The sequence below is a fragment of the Hesperophylax consimilis genome, chromosome 9 (genome assembly GCF_061612785.1).
Source record: "Hesperophylax consimilis isolate HC1 chromosome 9, BYU_Hcon_1.0, whole genome shotgun sequence".
NCBI classification, from domain to species: domain Eukaryota; kingdom Metazoa; phylum Arthropoda; class Insecta; order Trichoptera; family Limnephilidae; genus Hesperophylax; species Hesperophylax consimilis.
Window position 1 is genome coordinate 35,602,048 of NC_142844.1, and position 15,516 is coordinate 35,617,563.

Sequence of the window (15,516 nt, forward strand, 5' to 3'; positions counted from 1 at the left end):
ATCACCATCAGCATTCAGCCATATCGCCCATAGGTTAAGATGAAGTGGCCCAGAAAGTCAAAGTGAGATAACTCGATACAGCTGAAACATAAAGCGATAGGCCCAGCCTCGCCTCGCAGTGATGTCCCGAAAATCTCAGCGATAACAAAAACAACACCAACACATCTCTGGGAGATAACTCAACTCAACTCACTCATTCACTCAATCCACATGATTACATTACTCAAGGTAAGAACAATGTGTTGGCACATGTACGAGTACATATTGTACCTACAATATGTTAAGTGTTATATACCAACATTGTTGGTAGTTGTTGTGCAAATGTTTTATTAAAATTAATCAAGAAAACACATATCAAGCCTACAATGAAGTAGATTTATAGTATGACTATGGTTCCCAACCTGTGGGTTGCAACTCCCAGTGGGTTAAATATTGTTAAATATTTTTATGGAGGTAGATAGTTTACTATAATAAAAAAAACTTTTCAAATGGAATGCTTAGTGCCGTATCTTATTGATTAGTTTCTTGAAATCCTTTAAAAAAATATATTTAAAATATATAAATATATATGTGTGTAAGCATCTCCCGTCATTACAATACATTTCGTACCGTGATTATAGTAAGGTGTGACATGTTACTTAAAGTTATCTTATATATTTATTTTTTTTACTATTATTAACAAACACAGACCCGTGAAATCATAGGATTGTATGATCTGTAGAGCTAAATTGATATAAATATTAGAATAAAAACTAAAAAATAAAAATATATTTTTACTTATGAAAATTATAAAAAACATGAAAATTATAAACAACATAAAAACGGCCACGGCTGAAAACTGCATGTTGACCGTTTATTACACCACAAATTATATTCGTCGGCCTCCGCGGTCGAGGGATAAGGCTCTTGACTAGCGAGCTGGAGGTCGCCGGTTCAAATCCTGGCATGCGCAAGTAGATTGTATTTGATTAATTTGTGTTGTTTCACAAATGACTCATTTTTAATAACATAATAATGTATTTGCTGCACGTTCCAGGGTGGAAGATACTCTATTTCTACTGACTCTTATTTTCAAAATTTACGAACAATATTTTAGAAAAACATCGAAATAAGGTTAAACTTATTTGATTTTATTACTTTATAATGTGTGGTTGTGCGGAAATCTTTCGTACGCAATTGTGCGGGGGGTTGCGGTATTGCGGATGCGATATAGACTAAGACAAACAAAAACGAACGAATTGAATTGCCTTAGTGTTTTGCAAGAGGAAAATGAGTAGGAAAGGCCAAAGACTTACCCTGGTCTCGTGTTCCTTAAGCCGCTGGTTTTTTTTTCTCTTATCAGTTTGCATACAATTAACATTAACACTTAACACAAAACAAAAACACAGTGACATTCACTGCGGCGGGTAAAAATGTTTCACTGGACGATTGTGCTCCAAAATAATCACAGCCGAGTTCAAACATATGCGGGTTTCAATATGACACGAAATGTTTGCGGGTAAGATGCAACGATAACAACTGATAACATTACTCCTTGTCTTTGGCCCGGATCACGGAAAGGGGACAAGGGGCAAAGGGGGGTGAAGGGTACACATTTAAGGCTATTCAATTTTAAACCTCACGCGCAACTAATGTGTATAATTTGGTTATTTATTCCTTCAATGTGGATTAGATATTTTGTAGGTGGCATCGAACATATTTTAAAAGGGGTTCGCGATGTCCAGAATGTTGGGAAGCGTTGTTATATAACATTCATATGAACAAACACAATGTACTACAAAGTCTCAAAACATATTAATTATCTTGGCAAGGTAGTTTGCATATTGTTATCTTAAAAGAATACCAGCTATTTTACTTTCCTCCGCTATTCTCAAAATCGTGAGATCACACTCACGTGTTTATTTTCTGTGTGATGTTTTCAATCAATTAAAAAAATATATAATACAACAATTTGAAATACTGATCAACTTGCGGAATACACCATTCTTTGTATTTTTAAGCATATATAATACAACAATTTGAAATATTGATCAACTTACGGAATACACCATTCTTTGCATTTTTAAGAATATATAATATGACAATTTGAAATATTGATCAACTTACAGAATACACCATTCTTTGCATTTTTAATAATATATAATACAAGAATTTGAAATATTGATCAACTTGCGGAATACACCATTCTTTGCATTTCCAAGAGAAATTACGTTTGTCTATAATGATGATATTTATTTATTATAGAATGGGTAAATAATGTTTACAATTTTAAGGTTAGTAATAAACATTGGGTTGTAAAAATACTTTCTTATATGTATTACAGTGGTTTAAAATTGGGTAAAAGAAAACAATAATGGTAATAGTAATAAACTGAAAATATTATAATAACAATATCTTGACATAAAAAACATGTTTTTAACATTAAATTGGTTGTATTAAAAATGTCTAGGTATTTTGTTCTACATTCCTACATCATTGGTATTTTCGTTTGCTGAACTATCTAGGCAAAGAAATTGGCGAGTTTGGTACATAATTTGTTTGTGAATGGTGACATTGAAAAAGGTTCTATGTGCGTCGAGTAGGTACTCTTAAATTGACTAGACTTTTGAATTGAATTTAATTAAAATAAAAGTTCGCAATAGTCGAGTTCCGAATTTATTATTTTTAGGAATCAAGGGTCCCTTATCCTTCGGCGACACTCAAGTGTATATATTAATGTTTAAGGTATTTAATAAAAATATATTAATATAATATAATTAAAGTAAAAAAAAAAGCGCAAACTGGTTCTCGTTTAGAAGGTCACCATCTTTGTTTTGCCAATATCGTCGTTATGGATATGAGTATTAAAGGTCAAACATATTACATATTTCAGTGGTCCAGATGCACCCCCGCATATAGAGCGCCTAAACTGATTTGTGAATATACTTAGATAAGCAATACTCAAAGTAGTGATTATATTTTTGAAATCACTATTTCGAAAAATAAATAAAACGGTACATAACCTCTTTTAAAAAATTCTGCTACAGTTCCATCTGCAACATCATATTGTGTTGATGTGTTCCTTAAAGAAGGTAAAACGGTACATTATTAAAATGGAAAATATTTCAGATTATTATTTTAAGACAGTTAGATGGTTTAATCTTATTGAAAGACGTTTCGGGAATGCATTTTTTTATTTTTTTTACAATAAAATTTTTTCATACATATATAATTATACAATATATGAGACAGTAAAAAAGAATCCCACAAAGTCCAAGCCTGTGCGTGGGCATTATAAATTATGTATACAAAATAGTGGTGGTTAAATAAAGAAAAAATAAAGTGCCTGTGATGTATGGTAATAAGGTTGAGTATTTAAGCGCTAGTCATAAAGCTTACTCCAGAGTCCGTCAGATGTCGCTAGAGTGTAACAAGTACTTGGGAGATGACATTTACAGGGAACAAGCTTCTCAAACCAGAGAATTACCAACCTTCGGGTAATGAACAGTGTAGCTAAATCCAAACCTTTTTATTGTAACTTAAAAAAACACAATTATAAGAAGAACCTTTTACTTTTAAAAAACAGTTCCCAGTACCGAAATCTGAATAGCAACACAGATAAAACAATACCTTTAGATATATGAATGTGATTTTACTGGAGTATCTGCGAATTAAAAAAAAAAAAAACAGTGTTGATGAAAAATAGAATTTAAAGTAATTTTAAAAGTATTTTTTTGTGTTAACGGTAATGGCATATTTTAGGCATCATAGGCGTATTACAAATTATGGAAAAATGTTCCTCACTTCGAGATTTTGTCTTTAAACATTTATTTTATGCGAGTTTAGGTTTTGGCACATGTTGATGGAATTCGGCAAGGAATTAAACAATTTTGGGGCAATATTGTTAATGTGTCTTTGGGCCAGCCTGGTTTAGCAGTGGGGCACTGGATTTGGGTTTTTAATGGACGAGTGAATATAAATTTAAGACATTGGACACAGTAGATCCGCCTTAGTTCCATAATTTCAGTTTCCTGAAATAAATTGATCGGGGGGATATGTCTTTATAACTTCTGGTGCATTATCTTTATAATAGAATTCTGAACAATTTCTAGAGGTTTCACATGGTTATTGTATGTTGCTCCCCAGGCAATTATTACGGGGGAGGAACATACATAGTTAGGTATCTCTTAAGATAAAGTAAAACAAACTTTCAGTTTATTATTTTTTGCAAGGTGCTTTATTACCAGAGTCTATATTGGCATACCCAAAGATATTAGAAGAACGAGATGTGCTATGCGCAGTTCGTACTGAGTGGAATTGTTTTGCCGAGTGTCGCCGGTTTTGTTCACCAATACTACTGCACACCTTCACTTACGCTAAGGCATCGCTAAGGTATCCGCACTAATACATAGAGCAGATTTCTGTGCGTACACGTCCCGATGCCGTTCAAAGTACCCTAATTAGGTAGTACTCCGGCTACGGTCCGGCGGCCAACATAGCATATCTCGTTCTTCTAATATCTTTGGGCATACCATACCACCCACACAATTCCAGGAAGAGTTGTCGGATATTTTTGTACAATAAATTAAAGTTTTCGAAAAATAATTCAGAAAACTTCTAAGAATACGTACTATTCAAGTCGATGACTTCATAGAAGAAAAGATTTATTTCATTGCGAATTTCAATTATTCTATTTCAAGAATCACAATCCTTTTTTTAATATACATACAGAAATATAAGTATTAGAGTAGCAGAAATATGAGAAATATTAGCATTACAATTAACTTTGTAGCTCTGATGGAATAGGTATATACAGTTTTTGAAATTAATGCTTTTTATTTCACCTTAAAAGTAATACGTCCTTTTATTTTACTTGAAAATTAACACATTTATCAAAGGAACATAAAAATTATGTGTATTACATGGGATATTTAAGGCATAGTTCATGGAAGATGTGTTATTATATTGGTTTTGTAAAACTACAAGTACTTAAAAACAGATTTTCTTCAACGCGAAACACTATAATTACAATTTTGATATCCAAAATTGTCCTTCCCAAACCAAGTATATCCGTAATACAATAAAGAACTGCAGTCCATTTTTTCAATAACGATCTTCTTACTGAAATAACAGTATTTTGTTATTGTTTAGTTAGTTTTAATAGTTAAAATAAATTTCAAAGCTTAAATTTTTCGGGTCTCCCCAAAACACATCAAATCTATGGATGTGACCCGTGACGTCACCAGTCTCAAAAAGCTTACCTTTTTTTCAACGGTTATGCATTTTTTATAGATTACCCGATTTTAACATTGAAGAATACAAGCTATGTTAGCATTTCGTCAGTAATATTAACGTATTGAACCAAAGCACAAAAATGCATCCATGACTGCACTTTACCGGTGTTTAAAATACTGTATTAAAACATTTTCATCGGTTGAAACGTTGATGTGGACCAGAGTTGCCAATGCATATGTTCTATAATACCCACAAGAGATGAAGAGTCGTTCAAATTCCCCACAAAATCCTAACAAGTGCCTTTACCTCCAAAATGAAATAAAATTGTATTAAAATTGGCATTTAGTGTTTATTATCTCGTCATTATCGGATTTTCTCTTCCGTTCAGGCTTTAAAAATTGTTCTCGAAATTCAATTTGGTTTAATAATCAAGGAAAGCCCAGAATCCCTCAATTTCCTCACAAAAAGGTTCTCCCCGCAAAAAAACTAATTCTTGAAAAATTTTATAAATTCCCCTCATTTTGGAGTATTCTCTACGAATTGGTCATACGAACAGGTTGTTGCGGATCAGCAGATTCAGTCGTACCAACTATACGGTGTTTTAGTGTGATTGTGTTTTATTGGTTTTTAAATGACAATTTATATATTGTAAGTGTAAAAATATGTCTATATATAGTAAAAATCTATTTATTGTTTAAGACATATTATTTTTCAATGGAGTTTCATGAATTTTGTGGTCGGTTAAATAGATTCAGTTATAGCTTCTTGCACTAAAGAGTTAAACCAATGAAGTATGATGTAGGCGTGTAAAATTGTTTTCAATTGTCGAAATTCTTTGTTGATCAGATAATAATTTCATTTGCCTGTCGGAGGCCTAGAAGCCGAAATTTCTTCTAGGTATTATGTGGTTAGTGGCTTATAGCATATTTATTAGAGATGTTCCGACTAGTCGGCGACTAGTCGGTAAAGCCGACTATCCGGCCACTATTGTAGTCGGCGATTAGTCGGCGACTAATCGGCAAAGAGCGCCGACTATCCGGCTTCTTACGTTGTATGTATTTCTCAATAATATGAATGCGGGGGAACTACATGAAATAAAAACCTTGATTATATATATTTTCTTTTTATAATCAGTCTTATACATTAAAAAATGTAAAGCAATCTTTCCTTTGGTAATCACTTTTTAAAATTACTTGCTTGTAAAGAAAACATAATTATGACATTTATTGAACAAAATTAGCATCTATCCTAATTAACATAAAAAACAACATAATATCTTCTTATCTTCAATGAACATTTATAAGTATTTCTTATTATTAAAATAAAAAGTAGATTTTTTAAATTAACAAACTCAGTTATATGTATTAAATCAAAATTGTATGTACAAGATGCACAGTAATATATGTATATATTATATATATATATATCCAAAAATTCTAAACATGAACTGTTTGATAAAAACAAAAAAAAATGAAAAAAACATATTTCTTATAACCATACCTACATAATCTAATCAAATCAAAGTCACAATTGTGACAACCAAAAATATCATATCTCCTTATATTTTTTATAACTTACTTATATTTTTTAATTAAGGGTAAATTATGATGTAAGAAGACTAAAGCTTCTGCCTTTCTGGTAGCAATCGATTTCTTTTTGTTTCATATACGTTTCCGGCCTCTGAGAACAGCTTCTCACTGTAAACAGAACTTGCGGGACAGCAGAGGTACACTTTGGCCATGCGCGACATTTCAGGGTACCTAGAACTATCCCCGAAACCGTAATCGGCTTAGCCGACTAGTCGGCCGACTAGTCGGTCTTATTACAACCGACTAATCGGCTAGTCGGCTAGTCGGCGAAAGTCATAATCGGCACATCTCTAATATTTATAAATAAAATAAGACTTTTGGTACCAAAATATACGACAACCTTGGCTCAGACACCATATTTAAATAAAAAAATATATTTACATAAATTTTTTTTTTTCATATATATATGGCTCTACTCTCCAATTAAAACACGACAAACGTTTTTCTCTATTGAATTGGGTAGTTACGTTATATAGAAAATATTTTATTGTAATTAGTTTTTAGAACCATATGTATTTCTTCTGTAAATCTGTCATTTGTATGTATTTCAAATAAAAAATAAAAATAATATATATATATATATATTGCGAAAAATCCCGATGATTTACAAGACGCCTTCATAAATCTTGAAAGTTCTGCCAAAAATATGGGTCTTGTAGTAAACCAGCAGAAGACCAAATACATGGCCGTAGGATGTACCCAACAAACCCCATCTCTCCTATGTGGAAGCCAAAATTTTGAAACGGTACCAAGATTCACATACCTGGGCTCCCTGATAACAAACAATAACAACACTACAGAGGAGATCCAGAAGCGCATCGTGAATGCAAACCGCTGCTATTTCCGCCTACAAAAACATATAAAATCCAGACTGCTTTCCAGAACCACCAAGGTATTAGTGTACAAAACACTAATTAGACCAGTGCTTACGTACGCAGCCGAAACGTGGGTTCTAACTAAGAAGAATGAGCGAGCACTGGACGTTTTTGAAAGGAAAATTTTGAGGCGCATCTTCGGACCGGTTCTAGAAAATGGATTTTGGCGCAGACGTTATAACAATGAGCTCTATACTCTATATCGGTGGCTAGGTCATGTGGAGAGAATGACCGAGCATCAAGAACCAAAGTCCCTGCTGAGCTCAAGACCGATAGGGAGAAGGAGCCTGGGAAGGCCAAGGTTAAGATGGAGCGACAACGTCCTCAAAGATTTGTCTGCCTTGGAGCTTCGAAACTGGAGAGAGCTGGCGCGGGACCGAGATGAGTGGAGGAAGACTCTTGAGGAGGCCAAGCAAGACCCACCAGGGGTTGTAGAGCCAAAAGTGATGATGATATATTATATATATATATACGGAGAACACTTAGTGATATAAAATATTGTTAGTTATTTAAAAGTCTGGCGAAATTATTAGTTTTCCCATTAAAAACGGAACTACAGGCCTTTAACGAATGTATTGTCAGGTTTTATAACAATCTATCAATAAAGCAAAAAAATGTTATGGGGATTATAAATTAAATATTATATTTATTGGGACAAGGCCACCTGCATGCACACGTGTTCAAATATATTCTGAATGACTAAAAAAAATTTCTAGGAAATTGTCATGTAGTCGCATTTTTAACAGTATTTTAAGGATTAGTAGGAGAAACGACCTTACGTATACAACAAACTGTCAAGCTACCGTAGCTACCGTCTTGCATTTCCACTCCATATTATTTATTTATTTTTATATTTCCTAATCGTCGTATTTTTAACCATATGTCTAAAAATACACTGTTTTATTCATCTTTTACACACCACACACTTTATTAATTCTTCTACGTCAATAACATTGCAATTAAATATTTATACTGTACCTTCCTGTCACCCACCCCCATCCTACCTCAGAAAAGGTTACATCTAGTGAAGTGGGTAATGTAAAGAAAACAATTAAATTACAGGAGTAATGCCTTATTACTAATAGTGTTGTTTACTTTTTGTGAAAGTGTTAAATAAATATTATAATACACGCCGATTTATTGGCACTGAATAGATTTGAAAATACGCCATAAATTAATCCATTGTTTTTTTATTATCAATTTAATGATTTTGCATTTGCTGTTGGTACCAACTATTGGACTTGATCAGACTTCATTGAGGAAATAATCATTGGGCATCAGCATCAGTACCTGCAATAATCAACGGGCATCAAACAATAATCATATTCATGTTGAATAATTTAAGCGTAACGAGTCAACAATTATTATATTGCTGAATGCGTCATGAAATAACATTTTAACTATAGTCGAAACAATCAAATATTCAAATCATTGCATTCCCAAATAACAGAAGCTAACAACATATACTGACATCAATAAATTATAGAACGTGCATGTGTACATTTAATAATGAGTAGCTTTTATGATTTCCGAAGCACCCAAAAGATTTATTTTAACAAATGTACCAATATGACTTAAAATACTATTAAAAATGCGAAGGGTGGTGAGGGTGGGGAGGTGGGATGGTGAGGAGTTTTGGGTGGGTGGGGAGGGAAAAGAGATTTGATGAGGAAGATAAGGAAGTACCTGTCTATTTAGATCTTGTTGAGTTATTGTTGTGTGAGGATGATAAGGTGGCCTTGAATAAGTACTCCAATAGATTTATTAAGACCGAGTATAGGATTGGGGAAACGTCTTGAATAGTTAGCAGAAAATAGAAAAATCATCGAGATAGTGATGTTTCTTTTGAGAAATCATATAATTCCTATAAAATAATAAATGTTTTATAATGAAGTAGGTAGATATATGTACCTACTTACATATCCTATACTATCAGAGGAAATTTTGATTTATTTAATAAGTGAAAATTAGAAACGTACTTTTTTACACGCATGTTCACAGAACTACTAGTTCGACATTCACCTGATCAGTGTACAAAGTCTACGTGCGTCGTTTGCGAGCCGAACCGCGAATCATGTGAAAGGAACAAACCAACGGACGCTTGTTTTAAGCTGAATTAATTCCGACATACACCAGTACAAAACACGATCACAAAATCAAATACACTTATCGTCATCTACTTACACGACTAAATTTGGAATTAACTCCTTACAAAATATCGCATTTAAGCAATAAAACTCATTACCTAGTAAAACATCCAGCAACGAACAAAAAATGGCCAGAGCTCTTAAAAGCTATTTCCTCAGCAGTTTTATTAATGAGTGACACATTCTTTCTTTGGAACTTCAAAAGAACTTCTGCGTTTATGTGTTTATGAAATATTTTCCATTTAACTGTATTTAGTCTGTCTAGTCTGTTTTAAAATCTATGTACACTGTTCATTGAACTCCCTTTTAAATTAGTATTCTAATGTAAAAGTAAGTTCTTTTTATTTTATTAATTTTAATTAACGTTGTCTTTCCCGAAATGAGTTTTTTTAAACTAACTGGGAATAATATATTTTTTCCGACTTTATCTCCGGGTTAAATCTTCCCCACAGGAAAAAACTAAACCCTTCCACACACTTTTCCACAAATGATCATCTAGTCAATACACATTATGCAAGCGCATTATGTAAGCAAAATAAATACAAAACAATACAAGAACAACACGTCAACTCACCAGAGATCAAATGGGAAAATAATTCACCGAATCCAGATATTTTCATATCAGAGGGTTCGGCTTGGTAGAACTCCTAACAGGGCCTATAAATCCTACTGATCCCTCAACATAAATATTTAAAAAATCTTTCGTTATCCTACATGTATTCAAAATGACCGACTTTTGCATGTTTATATATAATTTTTTTGATAGATTTTTTTTGACGCCTAAATTTTTAATGAGAGAGCTAGGTATAATGATAATTATATATTGACCATAACCTTAGATGGATACCTCACATCAAACAAATCACAAATAAACTTCTCAAAACAATACTCATTTTCCTAAACATAAGAAACATATATAAAATAAAACAATTGAAAACAATATATTTTGCACTTTGCCAATCAATAATAGAATATGGAATTATTGCTTGGGGAGGAGCAACAAACTCGGCTATCAATTACATAGAAACCGCACAGAAAACGATCTTAAAGGTAATACTAAAAAAAACATAGACTGACTGATACAGACCAAATATTCAACAGCTGTGACGTACTAGATATACGCCAATTATACATTAAAACACTACTAAACTACATTTTTGACAAAAATATAAATTTCAACATACACAAAATAACACTAACAGACCAGTTAGACAAGCGTACAAAGAAAACATAAAAACTCCGACAGTAAATTCAAGCTTTGGACAAAGGCACTACCAATACCATGCAATAAAAGCTTTCAACAGTTTAAAACTTGAAATTAATATTGAGGAAATTAAAAATAAATTCACACACAAAATTACAAAATGGATAAAAGAACAAAAAAGACAATATTACCAAAATTTCATAGCATAAAATAAAAATAAAACCTACACGTAACACACAAAACCAATATAAACACACATCACTCCCAAACACACAAGATTATTTTCAATGTACTATTTTTTTTAATTTTAAATATATTGTTATGTATTTTTAATTTTAAAAATATAATTTTTCTCATTAAATGTATTATGTAGTTTATATTTTCATATTATAAAATGAAGGCCTCAGCACGGGCAAGCCACCCAGTGAGGCCTACATTACTGGAAAACTTGAATTGTAAAAAATATTGTACCTAATAAAAAAAAATATTTAAAAAAATGCCAGTAGCCGAAATAACAAATGGTAATATTTTTATAGTCTGAGAATGCCAAATTCTTTTAATCTCATTTCCTAAATCTGTGTATTTTCTTATTTTTTCAGAAACAGATTTTTGAATATTATAGGAATTTGGAATAGCGACATTATTTTTTAATGTATTATTACTAAATAAAACAATATTAAAAATGTCGTGCAAAGTGTAAATGTTCTGTGTTTGCTATTCGAGTTTATTTTAAACATTGTATTCATAGTGTTTTCTTTTTTAATATATAACCTTAATAAAATTATGTATCTCGTGTGCTTTGCCACACTGGAGGGAAAAATGGCATCGGACATTCGGAGTTTCTTTATAAAACGCTCAAAATAACTTTGTTTTTATTTACCAAAAGCAACCAAAGAAATGTTTTTTTGCTGAAGATAAGATTTTAGGCTCTACTCCAACCAAAATATATGGCATCGTTCTCTTGATGTGTTTGTTATCTTTTTACGTAAAAGTTTAAGTGGTGCTGTGTGGTGTATGGAATGGTGCTAGGTTGGTGTGTATGGTGCTAGGTTAGTGCTAGGATGGTGCTGGGTGGGCGTCGCGGCGGTGGAAGAGTGAGTAGATGTGCATAAACTAGCAGACCTGCTTGCTATTTGGAATGTGAGATGGGCGGATAACATTAGTCGTTCATTTTGCACATGATACAGCTGGCACAAGGTTTTCTATTAGCAGAAAATTTCTTCAATAACCTTTTGGCATTCAGAGTTTGTAAATAGGCTTCCCTCAAATACTTTCATTGTTTTCGCTTCTGTTTAGTGTGCAGGACATTTCGTCGACTCTTCTCATATATAGGAGACGTCTGCTTCTGCGTCATCTATGCATTGTGCCACGTGTCCAGTATCGAGCATGGGTAGTCAGGTTTGAGGGTGGAGATCGTGATCGAATTGACGATAACCTTTTATTTACTTCTAATTTGGCAGAAATATTTTGTACTTGTAAATAATTGAAGAAAACTAACTCATTGGATAATCAACACCTCAACCATAGGTCACCCGTATACCCAAAGTGGTTTTAGTCAAGTTTGGTGACTTAGCAGAAGTGACCGGGTTCATGGGGTGAGGTTAATCCAGTTCTTGACGGCGGATGCGCCTGTCCACTTCTCTTATTTTTTTCTTCCTCTAAAGACCCTCCACAGAGCATCGCTAAAGATGACGCAAGTCCTGAGGGAAAATAAATTTGCTCGTGACCCCAGTGTGGAGCTTACGTAAAAATATTTAAAACATACTACAAAAATAAATCTTTTCAACGGAACCTCATTTTTCCTCAATTTCCCTATTTTTTCACCACTAAGACTTCCAATAATATCTTCATCCCTTGTCTACAGTTAAATATATTAATTAATCCATCCGTTCATCCTCGAGTAAATACACACTGCAAAAAAAAAATTACCACTGGAAAAAGCAAACAAAAAACGTTGCCATCTCGGTCGCCATATTGTTTACTGCTTTCTACATTATCGCTGTCCTTGGCATCGCCATTCTAGCTCCAATCGGCACTTTCTACTGTTGCCACCCGCTTTATGCACGGAACATAATGTGTCTGGTGTTATCTTATAGCCGGGGAGGAGGTTCAACGATGGTGATAGCTACACTTAATATATGCCCTCAACGCGCGACATTCAATCCAATTGCACGCTAACTAGAGCCGAATACCAATAGGCCTAGCGAGGACTAGACTAATAAATGTTACATCCAGAGATGTGCAAAATGGGTACCCAAAACCATTTGAAATGCCAAATGGAAATGGGTCAAAACTTTTCCATTTGAAAATGCAAAATGCAAAATGGTTTTTAGAAAAGCATTTTAAATGCAAAATGCAAAATACCTATTTTCAAAATGCATTGAAAATGCAAAATGGTTTCTCAGGTTAAATAATTATAGAATTTTTAAACAATTTTGTCATTTAATAATGGAAATCAATGTAGAACAAACATATTAAACGATGGTAAATCCAAAAACACCACGACTACAGATTATGAAACCACAAAAAATTTGCGCGGGACTTATGTTGCCAAAGTAAAAACATAGAAAGCGTCATGGCCCCATGTTCAGTATTTGAATCAGTATTTTTTGTAATGGTATCACTCAATTGCCAGGGCTCCTACCAGGGAGCAACTTGACAAATGAAAATTATCTCTCATAGCGAGGTTGAGGACCGACTGATATTTGGGGCTTATGAAAAAAGATGAGAGGAGATAGGAAGAATGTTGCAAAAAAGCATTTAAAATGGAAAATGCATTGAGAAAAGCATTTAAAATGCAAAATGCAAAATGGTTTTTAGAAAAGCATTTAAAATGCAAGAAAGAAAATACCCATTTTGCATTTCCGTTTGAAATGGATTTATTTGAAATAAAGCACATCTCTTGTTACTGAAGACGGAGCTCACTTAAGTGTAAACTGATTTACCTGATTACATAAATGAAGAATCATGATACTGCCTTGGCACAGCTTTATTCAGAGTGGTACACATACCTATATCTATACTCTTGGCAGGGCCGGCTTTGTGCCAAACAGCACCTGGCCAGTACAATCCTCAAGGGCGCTGTGTTGGGCATTAGATAAAACAGCGCCTTAGCTCCTTGACTCTTTGACGTCTTGACAACTCGATGACTCTTTGTGAAAGAACACACATCAGTATCAAAATTTCGCTTGAAATATCTTTATACCCTGTTTGGTGGCCAGATCTGAATAGCCAGGTAGGTACTTCCTCGCCCGTCCTCTCCACATCTCCTTCAGACTCGCGAGATACCACAATTGGGGATGCCATAGTTTTACTAACTCCGGGCAGTTGGTACTCTAGTGCGCGCACCTGGAACGAACAACATGAATAATATGTTTCACATTTTAAAGACCAGCATGAGCATTGAACAAATACTTACCTTTACAGCCAGAGTCGCTCAACTTGGGTACAGACAGGGGCTTTCTTGTATCTCACATAAAATTTCAAATAAAACGACGATTTAAAAGCACACAACATTTTGTGCAATTGTGAGTTCTTACCTACGAGCATAGTGACAGTTAGGTACAAAACAATCCCTTTTAATTAATAACAAATATTAAAATGTTTTATTTTTCCTTTTGGAAATTGGCAAAGAATTACTGCACAGAAAATACGATATTAGCACCATCTATCTTTAAACGGTAGAATCAAAATAACAAATCATTCGTTCATTTTATCAATCAACTCCCACTGCAACGGGAAAATCGAAAAAAATATTGACATTTTTGTAACGGAGATGTTGTAAATGATGTGAAAATAATAAAATAAAAACTAGCACAAATAGGAATATTCTTACGCGACCTTTTTCGATGAAATTAAAGCATCAATAAAAAGTAACGCCGGAAAACCACCCACAGAACTGCGAAGTTACCTAGGCGGTCGAAAATGGAACTAACGGACAAAAAAAATAAAAAATTTTCCTAATGAAATATTTCGCTTTATATGTCGAAAAAAAATCCATTCTATTTTGTAGTGCAGTACCTAGCCAACTATTGAGCTGAATTCGATGGTTCATGGTTGTAACTTATGTTAAATGATATATGTAGGTATACGTCAATTACATAATTTCGCCGAGAACACGATATTTAATTTATTATCTCAATATTTTCGTAACTTTTTATGAGTAATAAAAAATCATAATACCAATCATAGATATTCAAATATTGATGTCATTATTTCGTTAATAAATTCATACGTTCATCTTAATTATTCATTTTTCTGTCGCACTTTATACTTTATTATTCTGATCTTGCAGAAATGAACAAATCTTTTTAATAATCGACTGTTCCAAGCCTAAAAGACGTAAGTCAAAATAAATTCTCTAATTTTCGGAAGCGCAAAAAATAAATTGTACCATTGGTATTCCTACGATTTAAATTTTAATGTATGCATTTTGGTTTTTTCAAAGAGTTGTATTTTTTAGTCTGGAAAATTCTTTTGGCCTGGAA